The sequence below is a fragment of the Microcaecilia unicolor genome, chromosome 2, assembly GCF_901765095.1.
Source record: "Microcaecilia unicolor chromosome 2, aMicUni1.1, whole genome shotgun sequence".
NCBI lineage: Eukaryota > Metazoa > Chordata > Amphibia > Gymnophiona > Siphonopidae > Microcaecilia > Microcaecilia unicolor.
In genome coordinates this window covers 402,360,613-402,373,335 of record NC_044032.1, presented here as the reverse complement: position 1 = coordinate 402,373,335, position 12,723 = coordinate 402,360,613, and positions in this window count along the sequence as shown.

Here is a 12,723-nt window from a genome sequence, read left to right as displayed (position 1 = left end):
TAAGACCCTCCACTTCAGAAAGCAGGTGAAAGATTGAATCTTTTCCCAGGTCTTTAATGGAGGAAGCATGAGCTAGTTAATCACACACCAAAGACTAATACCAGCTGCATAATCTTGTAGCAGGACTTTCTTCTCCACTCGCTCCCTAGCTGAAACCTTTTGACTCCATGTGCAATTTTGTTTTTGATTAGTCATGCTTATTCACTAACTCTTGTTACTCTATCTTATCTATCTATATGTTCCACCTTTATTTATACCCTATGCTGTCTGCTAAGATGTCTTATTGAATATTGTGGTGACTTTATAAGTAGCACAGTTACGTGAATATTTTTACTGCTGTACCATTCTATTGTCTATGTTCAGCTTATTAATGAACTAGTAAAAGAGGCCCGTTTCAGAGCAAATGAAACGGGCGCTAGCAAGGTTTTCGTCGCCAGCACCCCCCCTCCCTCCCTGGCCAACCCCTTCGTTGTTCTGCCATTGCTCCGCCCCCACCATCATGATGTTTGATGCAAGGGCGGGTCCCGGAGCGATTTCCCACCCCCCGCCTCCCTCCCTGCCAACCCCTTCGTTGTTCTGCCATAGCTCCTCCCTCGAGGGCGGGGCCCAGAGTGATTTTGGTGGCTTCACCATCACGAACCTTTGAACCTTTTTGAAGGAAGTCAGGGCTTGGCTTCACTGACGTCAGTGTCCTCAGAACGTTAAGGGTGAGTTTTATTATAGTAGATATCACCTTGGATGAATTTCTTCAAAAAGGTGGTAAATAAATCCTTAAAAGTACATAAAATAAATACCTAAATAGTCCATAAGCATAAGCACTGCATCCTAGAGTTCGCATGCATCTACTCTCATGCCTTGTAAGATCTCTTATATGAAATTTTATTGTGAATGCTCTGGCTTCTATACTCTGAGTCTCCCCCTAAAGTTATGAACTCAAAATAGCTTTGTTGTCATAGCAGAGCTGGATTTCTTTGATCTTTGCTAGTCACAATAATTCTTTTTCTACAACTTTAATAGAGCATTTCCACATTGCCACTTTTCCATGCCAGCAGTTATGGCCTTCTTTAGCGGCTCATAGCTGAATGAAAACAGCAGCAGGACACAGGAGCTACTTCTAGGAACTTGATGATTGGCTTACATATGAACATAAGAATAGCCTTACTGGGTCAGACCGATGGTCCATCTAGCTCAGTATCCTGTTTTCAACAGTGGCCAAGCCAGGTCACAAGTACCTGGCAGAAACCCAAATCGTGGCAACACTCCATATTACAAATCCCAGGGCAAGCAGTTGCTTCTCATGTCTGCCTCAATAGCAGTCTATGGACTTTCCTCCAGGAATTTGTCCAAACCTTTTAAAACCCAGATATGCTAACCACTGTTACCACATCCTCCAGCAAAGAGTCTATACTACTACTACGTATCATTTCTATAGCACTATGTCTATCTCAATATCAGACTATGAACTTTTCCTCCAGGACTTACTACATCTTCCAGCAAAGAGTTCCAGAGTTTAACTATTTATTGAGTGAAAAATATTTCCTCATATTTATTTTAAAAGTATTTCCATGTAACTTCATTGAGTCAAGCTTAGGAGCCAGCTCTGTGGGTGCTTCAGCACCCCAATATTGAGCAAATGCCTTCACTTTGTTCAAGTATGGATAATTTGTGATGGTTTCAGCACCCCCAATCATTGTGAAAAGTTGGCTCCTATGATTGAGTGTCCCCTAGTCTTTGTACTTTTTGAAAGAGTAAAAAATCAATTCACTTCTACTCGTTCTACACCACTCAGGATTTTGTAGACCTCAATCATATCTCCCCTCAGCCTTCTCTTTTCCAAGCTGAAGGGCCCTAACCTCTCTAGCTTTTCCTTATATGACAGGAGTTCCATCCCCTTTATCATTTTGGTCACTCTTCTTTGAACCTTTTCTAATTCCGCTATATCTTTTTTGAGATACAGCAACCATAACTGAATGCAATACTTAAAGTGAGGTCGCACCATGGAGAGATACAGAGGCATTATATATTCTTCCCAATGTGCATCACTTTGCATTTGTCCACGTTAAATTTCATCTGCCATTTGGATGCCCTATCTTCCAGTTTCCTAAGGTCGTCCTGCAATTTTTCACAGTCTGCATGTGTTTTAACAACTTTGAATAGTTTTGTGTCATCTGCAAATGTAATCACCTCACTCATCATTCCAATTTTCAGATCATTAATACATATGTCCCAGTACAGATCCCTATAGCACTCCACTATTCACCATTTAGCCCTACCCTCTGTTTTCTGTCCAGTGACAAATTCCTAATCCACAACAGAACATTGCCTCTTAGCCCATGACATTTTAATTTTTTCAGGAGTCTCTCATGAGAAACTTTATCAAAAGCTTTCTGAAAATCTAGTTACACTACATCAACCAGCTCACCTTTATCCACATGTTTATTTACACCTTCAAAGAAATGAAGCAAATTGTTGAGGCAAGACTTCCCTTGGCTGAAACCATGCTGACTCTCTCCCATTAAACCATGTTTATTTATGTGATCCATAATTTTATTCTTTATAATAGTTTCCACTATTTTACCCAGCACTGACGTCAGGCTTACCAGTCTGTAATTCCCGGCTCACCCCAGGACCCTTTTTTAAAATTGGCGTCACATTGGCCACCTTCCAATCTTCAGGTACTATGGATGACTTTAACAACAGGTTACAGATTATTAACAGCAGATCAGCAATTTCATGTTTGAGTTCTTTCAGTACCCAGTTAATATTGGGGTAATTGAAATCACCCGTTATTATAGTGTTGCCCAATTTTCCAGCTTTCCTAATTTCTGTAAACATTTCTTCATCTGTCTATTCGTTCTGTCCTGGTGTATAGTAGTACAAAAACATGTACTGACGCTAGCGCAGACCCCTTTTACCACAGCTTAGTAAAAGGACCCCATAGACTTACAAAGTTACTAGGTAACCTATAGAATGTTGTATTTCTTAGGGCCTTGTTTACTAAGCCGCACTAGAGGCGTTAGCATTTTTAGCTCACGCTAACTGTATAGGCGCCCATAATATTACTATGGGCGTCCACATGGTTAGCGCACACTAACTTTTAGCACACACTAAAAACGCTAGCATACCTTAGTAACAGGACCCTAAGTGCTTTGAAAATGAGTCCCTTTATTCATTAAACCATGTCTATCTATATGTTCAGTAATTTTGCTCTGTAGAATAGTTTTTACCAAAAGCATTGCTGGGTGCTTAAGGGGATAATTTTATGACTGTTTTTCCACTATTAAGGGCTGTTTTACACATGGAGAAAGCCTTTTATAAAATTGCCCCATGATATTTAGTAAGTGCATATAAGGAAGTCCATGCAGCCACACAATAGCTTCTATTTATAAAGCATGATCTGTGTGGGGTTCCCAAAGGTATTTTAAGGGTCTAGACCCTGCCTATACAGCTTGGAAAAGAGACAGTTGAGGGGGGATATGGTTCAGGTCTATAAAATTCTGAGTGGTGTAGAACGAGTAAAAGTGAATCGATTTTTCACCCTTTCAAAAAGTACAAAGACCTGAGGACACTCAATGAAATACTTTTAAAACAAATAGGAGGAAATATTTTTTCACTCAAAGAATAGTTAAGCTCTGGAATTCATTGCCAGAGGATGTGGTAACAGAGGTTAGCATATCTGGGTTTAAAACTGGTTGGACAAGTTCCTGGAGGAAACATCCATATTCTGTAATTGAGATGGACATGGGGAAAGCCACTGCTTGCCTGGGATTGGTAGCATGGAATGTTGCTATTATTTGGGTTTCTGCCAGGTACTTGTGACCTGGATTGGCCACTGTTGGAAACAGGATACTAGTCTAGATGAACCAATGGTCTGAACCAGTATGGCTATTCTTATGTTCTTATGATACCATCCTTCTGGATTTGATACATCTGGACATTGCTTTAATGCAGTGTGACCTTTCACATGGTTTGGCATATCAACATAGCACTGCTTGTAGAATACTTAGTGAAGCAACCATCTAAATATTGCACCACTACATGAATTGTACCCACTGAACTGGAACAATTGGGGCATCATGTACTTATTATAGGGTACAGGCACAGCTGGTTTGGAATGTTCTAGACATTCTAGTACCTGGGTTTGGGAATTTTCCTGGATTCTAAGAACTACATGTTTAAGGAGCTTACCTTATCTTCTGAGAAGGCTTCCACTGGAACTACATAAAAGGCTTCTCTAAGAACTAACCAAGGCTGCTGTTGGTTTTCCATCAGAACTGAATTACCATCATATCAGGTGTCTACCAGCTATACTCTACTATGAAAATGTATACATCATGATGAGAGATAGATCAAAAGAAGGTATTTTTAGCAAACTATAGGAAGATGACTTGGGTTTAGTTCATTCCATCATACTCGGGGTAAACTCCTGGGATCCTGCTGGGGTAATGGTAGTTCAAGGGTAGAGACTATGTGGGAGGTGGCAGGAACAGACTAATCCAGTCCTGAAAGGCAGGAGTGGATAAGTGCCACAAGAAGAATCTGTGGAAGATAAAACATTGACTTGAACAGTGCTCTGCATGCTTGTTTGCATATTTGGACTAGCCAAGAGTTTGGACTGATTTAAAGCCTTAAGAGAAGGGAAATTGGACCCATTGGCTCTCTGGGCCTGGAGGGGGAAGAAATGAAGCCCCAGGACTTATTTGGGGTGACCTGGAAGAGTGTTTCAAGAAGTAGAATACTTTCACCCTGAGTAAGAAAGGGACCTGCTATGAGGACCCAGAGGTTCAGGAGGCTCAACAAGGCAGAGTCTGATATTCTTGAAGATCTGGATTTTGGTTTGTGTTTTGGAAAGCAGTTCTTTCAGAGTTTTTGGTTTGGGATTTGAGGTGTTTTATGTGAAACTCTCAACCTACACTGTCTGGTGGGTGGCCTGATTCACATTTATGCAGATGTGTATCTAGCTTTTGATATCTGAGCGGGGGCGTAGCTATGGGTGGGCCTGGTTGGGTTCAGGCCCACCCAGTTGGGTTCAGGCCCACCCAGCAGTGGAGGCAGTGGAGCGGAAGGTGCAGGCTGAGCTCCGTTCCTGCATCTGCCTCCCTCTCCCAGACGCTGTCTACCAGCGCCATGATTGCAGGATCTACCTCCCTCCGTCTCTCAGCACTGCCACTCATCAGCACCAGCAGCGCCGGTAGCGAATCATACACGCTGCTTTCTTCTAACCCGGAAGTGTCTTCTCTGCCGCCAGGGTTGCCAGGTGGAAAATATTTTTCCAGCCTAAAGGAGCCCAAAATCCAGCCCAAAACCCGCCCAAACTCAAACCCCGCCCCTGACACCCCTGACACCCCTGCCCCCGCGTCATCACCCCCGCCCCCGCCGTCATCGGCCCCGCCTTCCCCGTCACTAACCCCGCCTTCCCCGTCACTAACCCCGCCTCCCACGTCACTAACCCCGCCTCCCATGTCACTAACCCCGCCTCCCACGTCACTAACCCCGCCCACCGCGGCCGAAAAAGCCACCTAAAAAAACCGCCCAAAGCACAAAAACCAGCCCAAAAAACCGCAACCCGCCGCGGGCAAAAATTTCCCGCGGCGGGTCGCGGAAAACCGCCCAATTGGGCGGTAAAACCGCCCACCTGGCAACACTGTCTGCCGCGTCCAGTCCCAGCAGAAACAGGAAGTTCTGATAATGGGGGCGGAACGCGGCAGAGAAGATGCTTCCGGGTTAGAAGAAGGCAGCGTGTATGATTCGCTACCGGCGCTGCTGCTGATGAGTGCTGAGAGACGGAGGGAGGTAGATCCTGTGATCATGGCGGCGGTAGGCGGCGGTAGGCAGCGTCTGGGAGAGGGAGGCAGATGCAGGAGCTCAGCCTGCTCCCACTGTAAATTTTGGGGGGGAGAAGAGGGCGGGCAGGTGGAATTGAATGGGAGGGAAGGATGGAGCCCAGAGAGAATTGCAGGGGAGAGAGGAGAATCGCTGATGGCTGGAGGGAGGGGACAGGGGAGAAAATAGAATTGCTGGGTATGGATAGATAGAGGGCGGCAGGGGCAAGAACAGAATTGCTGGGTATGGATGGATAGAAGGGGGCAGGGGCAAGAACAGAAATGCTGGGTATGAATGGATAGGGGCAGGGCAGAGATGAGAATTGTTGGGTATGGATGGATGGAGGGCAGGGGAGAGGAGGGTTGCTGGACATGGATGGATGGACGGAAGGGCAGGGGAGAGGAGCGTTGCTGGCATGGATGGATGAAGGGGAGGAAAGAGGAGATAGGAAGGTTGCTGGACATGGGTGGATGGAGGGCAGGGGAGAGGAGGGTTGCTGGACATGGATGGATGGACGGAAGGGCAGGGGAGAGGAGGGTTGCTGGCATGGATGGATGGAGGGAAGGGCAGAGGAGAGGAGGGTTGCTGGACATGGATGGAGGAGAGGGAAGGGAGAGAGAAGAAATGCTGGACATGGATGGAGGGGATGGAAGAGTGAGGAAGGCGAATAGAAGAGATGAGGGAAAAGGAAGAGAGGAGAAAAACTGCACATAGATGAAGAAAATAGGCAGAAGCTGGATCCACTGGACAGTCGTCTGCAGAGGACCCAGCATTTACTTAAGGATGTAGGGCAAGAAATGAAGAAGAAAGGCAGAAAGTAAAAAAATAAATGGAAAGGAAGCCCTGGAAACGGAGTTAAGAGGACAGATAGCAGCAGAATCGGGTACTGGGCCAGCATGATCAGAAAAACAGTCACCAGACAACAAAGGTAGAAAAAAAATCAATTTATTTTCATTTTAGTGTTTGGAATATGTCCACTTTGAGAATCAGGTGCTCAACATTAAAAGTTTATATTTATTTATTTACTTAATTATGGCATTTTATCCCACAATAAACATGAATTAGATTGGAACCTGGGATCATTTAATTTTTTTTTCCTGGAGAGAGTAATGCATTGCCTCCCCCCCCCCCCCCCCCCCAGGCTCTCTCCCCAGCTATAGCCAGCTCTGCAATTTTGAGGAGAGGTGCACGGGGGGGGGGGGGGTGCAGAGGTGGACCGGGGAGAGATCCTGTTGTTAAACATTTACCAGCACACCACTGTCTAGTGCCCACCCATCCAACCTGTTGGCCCACCCAAAAATTGACTTCTGGCTACGCCACTGTATCTGAGGGAGCAAACTTTTATAGAATAGGCTCTAGAAGGGTAGCCAAGCCACAGCAGAGAAGGTGCAACTAGATACTCTTGGAAAAGGTAAGGCATTGCTAACGTCCCCTAAGCCTAGGGGACACTAGTGGCTGCTTTGGAGTCTCATTGGGATTAGCACATCTTCTAAGGGGAATGTATCTAGGCTCTGACTCTCCTATAAAAGTAACAACCAAATAGGAACTTCTCTGACCTTTTTCACTGTACTGCCAAGTGGCAGCCAAATGCAAACAGTATACAATACAAACATCGACCAAACAAATATTTGTTTTACACTTGCAGCCTATATTAGAATGGCATGATGTTGGCATTTGTGTACTTGAGTGTGCTGTGAAGGATTTAGAGACAGTGCTGGTACAGTAGTGTGGTTGCCACTTGAATGCACAGAATTCACATTAAAGTTGCCACTTGAATGCACAGGTTAATAAATACATAGCAAATATATAAGCTGATACCTTTTTTTACTGAAGTAATTTAAGACACTTTAACCAACTTACAAGTTTTGTATTATGCCTCTTATAATAGAGATTAAAAACAAAGTTGAATAAACGCTGAACTTTGTGAATAACTAAATGCAGAAAATCTAGCATAGAGTACCAATTATGAGCTCAGTATTCAAAGGATTTATGCTCCTAACTGAGAGTTCTACTCTTCTCTGGGTATTTTGATTGCCTTTGCCCTCCCCTCCCCTCCCATTTTGCTTTATGCCTAGTTTTCTCACCCTTTAAACTTTCTTTTCCCTAGTCTCTCCTTGGTACAATTATGATAGAATGCATGGACATCCTTTCCTGTTCTCATTGTAGTTCTTTTCTCTCTCGCTTAGGTATTGTATTTTTTAGAATTGTAAACCACATAGGTCTGCTAGTTAGTTAAGGTGGTATAGTAAGTTGGATAAATAAATTGGTCTCTTTGAAAATGTTCTAGGGCTGAGTGCATAAATTTCACTGAACTCTTAATTTAAGAACATAAATAGTAGATGGCAACAGGGGCGGATGTAGGGTGGGGAAAAGAAGTTATGAGCTTAGCACTGATCTTCAGCACTAGGCTCATAAGCCTAGGCCAGTGGTTTTCAACCTTTCTTCTGTTGTGACACACTTGATAGACAAGGTTCATGAATGTGACACACCGAACACTAAAATTTGCTTATCCCATATCAAAAAGCTGTATACAACACATCAGTCCCAGATTCTCACTTGACATACAACAAAACAAATATATATATTCAAATTCCAGTGTCATCTCAGTAACAACAACACAAAATCCCTCCACTGCCAGATACTGTGAAGCAACACAAAACCTGCAAATATGCTGCTCAGAAGCTTTCAGACCCAGCATGCCCCTTTTTTAATTTTATGGAGTGGAAAAAAATAAAAGGCCGTGTGTGTCCCTTGCTAACTCCCCCCCCCCCCTCTTATTTTCAGCCCATAAAATTAAAAAAAAAAAAATTGAAGGGAGCATGCTGAGTCAGAAAGCAAATGGAAAATAACATGGTAAAGGGGGCATCTCCACTATCCCAATAATAACTACTGCCTCCAGCCCCAACTGAAAATGTTGCAGGACTGCTATCAATAGATTCTAACATTTTATTTGCCGTTTGCTTTCTAACCCAGCATGTCCCCTTTTTAAAAAAAATTTTATTTTATGGGCTGTTAAAAAAATAGAAGGCCATGTATGTGTTCTGCCAACCCCCCCACCCCCGTTTAAAATTTTATTTGCTGTTTGCATTCTGACCCAGCACAACGCTGTGTGTATGTGTGTGTGTCTCTCCCTCCCCCCACACCCGTACCCATTTCTGTGCTGCATAGCCTAGCAGAAGGCAGGAAGAAGACTGATGTGACCACCACATACCCTACTCTCCACCCCCCCCCCCCCCTTTTGAGGCCAGGAATATCCACAAACAGACAGCCATTGTGCATCAGATGGCTGGTGCTAATGCTGTGGGAGCAGCTGGAGCAGTGGGGCTAAACTACCAGTGGTTTGTTTCACACAATTATAATGCTGTGCCGTGGGACTGTGGCTTGGACTGGTGACTCACTTCAGCCGGAGTAGGGTGACAGCACCACGACCACGATGATCCTGCTATACTGGCTAAAGCAAGAATAGCGACAAGTGCGAGAGGGAAGGCGCATGCATATAGGCCCTGTTTTGCTTTTTTTAATTTGTTTGGGAGAGCGACTGCTCCCCTTGAGCCCCCCCTTAGGTACGTCACCGATTCTACATTGCATATCTCTACCCTGCTTCAACATCAGAGCCTTCCTGCGTGCCTGCTCATCTGCTCTTTACTGACTGGCATCTGCAGTTTCTGCCTAGCCGTGAAAAGATTTTTTCCCAATCAGGTTGTATATCAGCTCTGTTATTGTTGGGGATTAATATCTAGGTGGTTTACATCAAGGCCTTTCCCACTTACCCCGTTTACAAAGCTGTGCTAGCAGTTGCTGGTGTGCTAATGCCGACACAGCCTATTCACTTTAAATGGGCTGTGCCGGCATCGAAATGCAGCCTTGTAAACAGGGGGGATAAGAATTCTGATAAGAGTTCTCCTGCCTAGCGTACAAAGAATTTTGTCTTTGTTTTCCCTTGAGTAGAGCTTGTACTTTTTTCTCACAAACTACCTCCATTTATATTTGGTTACTTTGTTTGTAAATAAAAGCATTTATGGTTTGTAATTTCTGGGCCAGGAGTCATTTGCTTGTCAGTTCCAGGAGCAATAGAACTTGGATTTGTATAATTTGTGGGATGTGGTTTTAGAAAATCTTGATAACAGCTAACATTATACAATTTGTCCATCCCACTCTGCCTACAGTATAACTTGGACACAGCAGGGGCAGAGTCCTCCTCTACTTCTATCCCACTGTCAGTTGGTGTACCTCAGGGATCTGTCCTGGGACCTCTTCTTTTCTCCATCTATACTTCTTCCCTTGGTACTCTGATCTAATCCCATGGTTTTCAGTACCATCTTTACGCTGATGATTCCCAGATCTACCTCTCCACACCAGAAATCTCAGCCGAAATCCAGGCCAAAGTATCTGCCTGCCTGTCTGACATTGCTGCCTGGATGTCTCAGCACCATCTGAAACTAAACATGACCAAGACTGAGCTTCTTATCTTTCCCCCTAAACCAACCTCTCCTCCTCCCCCATTCTCTATTTCTGTGGATAACACTCTCATCCTTCCTGTCTCATCAGCTCGTAACTTTGGGGTCATCTTCGACTCCTCCCTCTCCTTCTCTGCACATATTCAGCAGACTGCTAAAACCTGTCATTTCTTTCTCTATAATATCACCAAAACTCACCCTTTCCTTTCTGAGCAGACTACCAGAACCCTCATCCACACTCTTATCACCTCTCGCTTAGATTATTGCAACTTGCTTCTCACAGGTCTCCCACTTAGCCATCTCTCTCCTCTTCAATCTGTTCAAAATTCTGCTGCACGACTAATATTCTGCCTGTGTCGTTATGCTCATATTAGCCCTCTCCTCAAGTCACTTCACTGGCTTCCTATCCGTTTCCGCATACAGTTCAAATTCCTCTTATTGACCTATAAGTGCATTCGCTCTGCAGCTCCTCAGTATCTCTCCACTCTCATCTCTCCCTACATTCCTCCCCGGGAACTCCGTTCACTGGGTAAATCTCTCTTATCTGCACCTTTCTCCTCCACTGTTAACTCCAGACTCTGTTCCTTTTATCTTGCTGCACCATATGCCTGGAATAGACTTCCTGAGCCGGTACGTCAAGCTCAATCTCTAGCCGTCTTCAAATCTAAGCTAAAAGCCCACCTTTTGATGCTGCTTTTAACTGCTAACCCTTATTCACTTGTTCAGAACCCTTATTTTATCATCCTCACTTTAATATTCCCTTATCTCTTGTTTGTCCTGTTTGTCCTAATTAGATTATAAGCTCTGTCGAGCAGGGACTGTCTCTTCATGTTCATGTCTAGTAGCGCTATAGAAATGATAAGTAGTAGTATATATGTGTCCATTTATAAATATGTAAGTACACACTGGTTGCCTTGTCAATAGCATTCTAAGTTTAAAATGTTAATCACGGGCATGATGCCTGAACAGTGAGGCTGGAGAATTATCTTACCACTGCAGGTGTTCTGTTTCTACTGATTCTTTTTTATCCTTCATTGCCAATATACCACAATATTAAAAGAAAAGAGTCTGTCAAGGCCATTCTTATGCTAGCCCGAACATCCTCTCTGGTCCACCTAAAGTATTGACAAGTTGACCATCGGGACCGTGAGTATTACCAGAGTTGAAGGTCCTGCTGTGGGACAGCATGAAGAAGCAGCAGCTCCGTTGGAGCATGATGTTACGCTTTGTCCTACGGAGCCGAAACAGCTACCGTGTTCAATGGCATCTTTGGTACACTTAGTTGAGACCAGAATTCACAGTCTTCCAGGCCCAAAGCAAGGGTGAAGCACTGAGAGACGCTTGACGCTTCTTATGTAGTGAACATGGAGGAAGTGAGAGTTGTATCATCTGAGCCTCCCACGGTGGTGATGATGGATTGCCTTTGGAAGGGTCTTCAAGATCTTAAAGACACTGTTTCTAAATCAATGCGGGAGGTAACTTAATTAATTTCTAAAGCTGAGTTATTAACTGAAACAGTGAAAGGTATGAAAAAGGCCCACTCAAGCCAGATTCAGCAAATTCAAGGTAATATTAAGACTCTCCAAGATTTATAAACTGCTGTGATTCAGGATAAGTTGCTTATTCAAAGGAAGATTGAACAAATGGAAAATTTTAATAGAAGGCTTAACCGTCATTTGTTCAACTTTCCCAAGACTCCTGAATTGTCACTCCTTGATCTATTCAAGAAATATCTCCTTGATGTTTTGAAATTTCCTCAACAGTCTATTCCTCCCTTACACAGAAATATTATCTGCCTACTGTTTTAAAAAATGCTCAAGGTGAATTGGTTAGGGAAGGTGGTCAGAATATACAACTGGATTTGAATAATATTTCTGTAATTCTGGAAGATTCCTTAACTGAAATCTCTCAGAGAGCTACGCTTCTGGTTAGTTTTGTTTTTGAACAAGACTTGAATGCACTTATGAAGCTATATTTTTGAAATGTCTAGAGGCTATGTTCTCTGGTCAGAAGGTGTGGATCTATTCTGATATTACAAAAATTACACAGGAGAGAAGGAAGGCATTTTTAGTGCTATGTCAAGAAACTAAAAATCTTGGGGCAATTTTTCTTTTGGTTTATCCTTGTAAATGTCTAGTCAGACTTGCTGGGACTAAATATGTATTTTGTTTGTTTGTTTGTTTGGTTGGTTGGTTGGTTGGTTGTTTTTTTTTTTGTTCCTGAACAGCTCAAGGCTTTAATTGAGATGAAGAAGATATTATAAATGGGAAATTATAATATAAGGATGCTAGGCTGAATAGAGAGGGGTATAACCAGCAGCAGAAAGGAGGTGTTGATGCCCCTCTACAAGTCGTTGGTGAGGCCCCACTTGGAGTATTGTGTTCAGTTTTGGAGACTGTATCTTGCTAAAGATGTAAAAAGAATGGAAGCGGTGCAAAGAAAA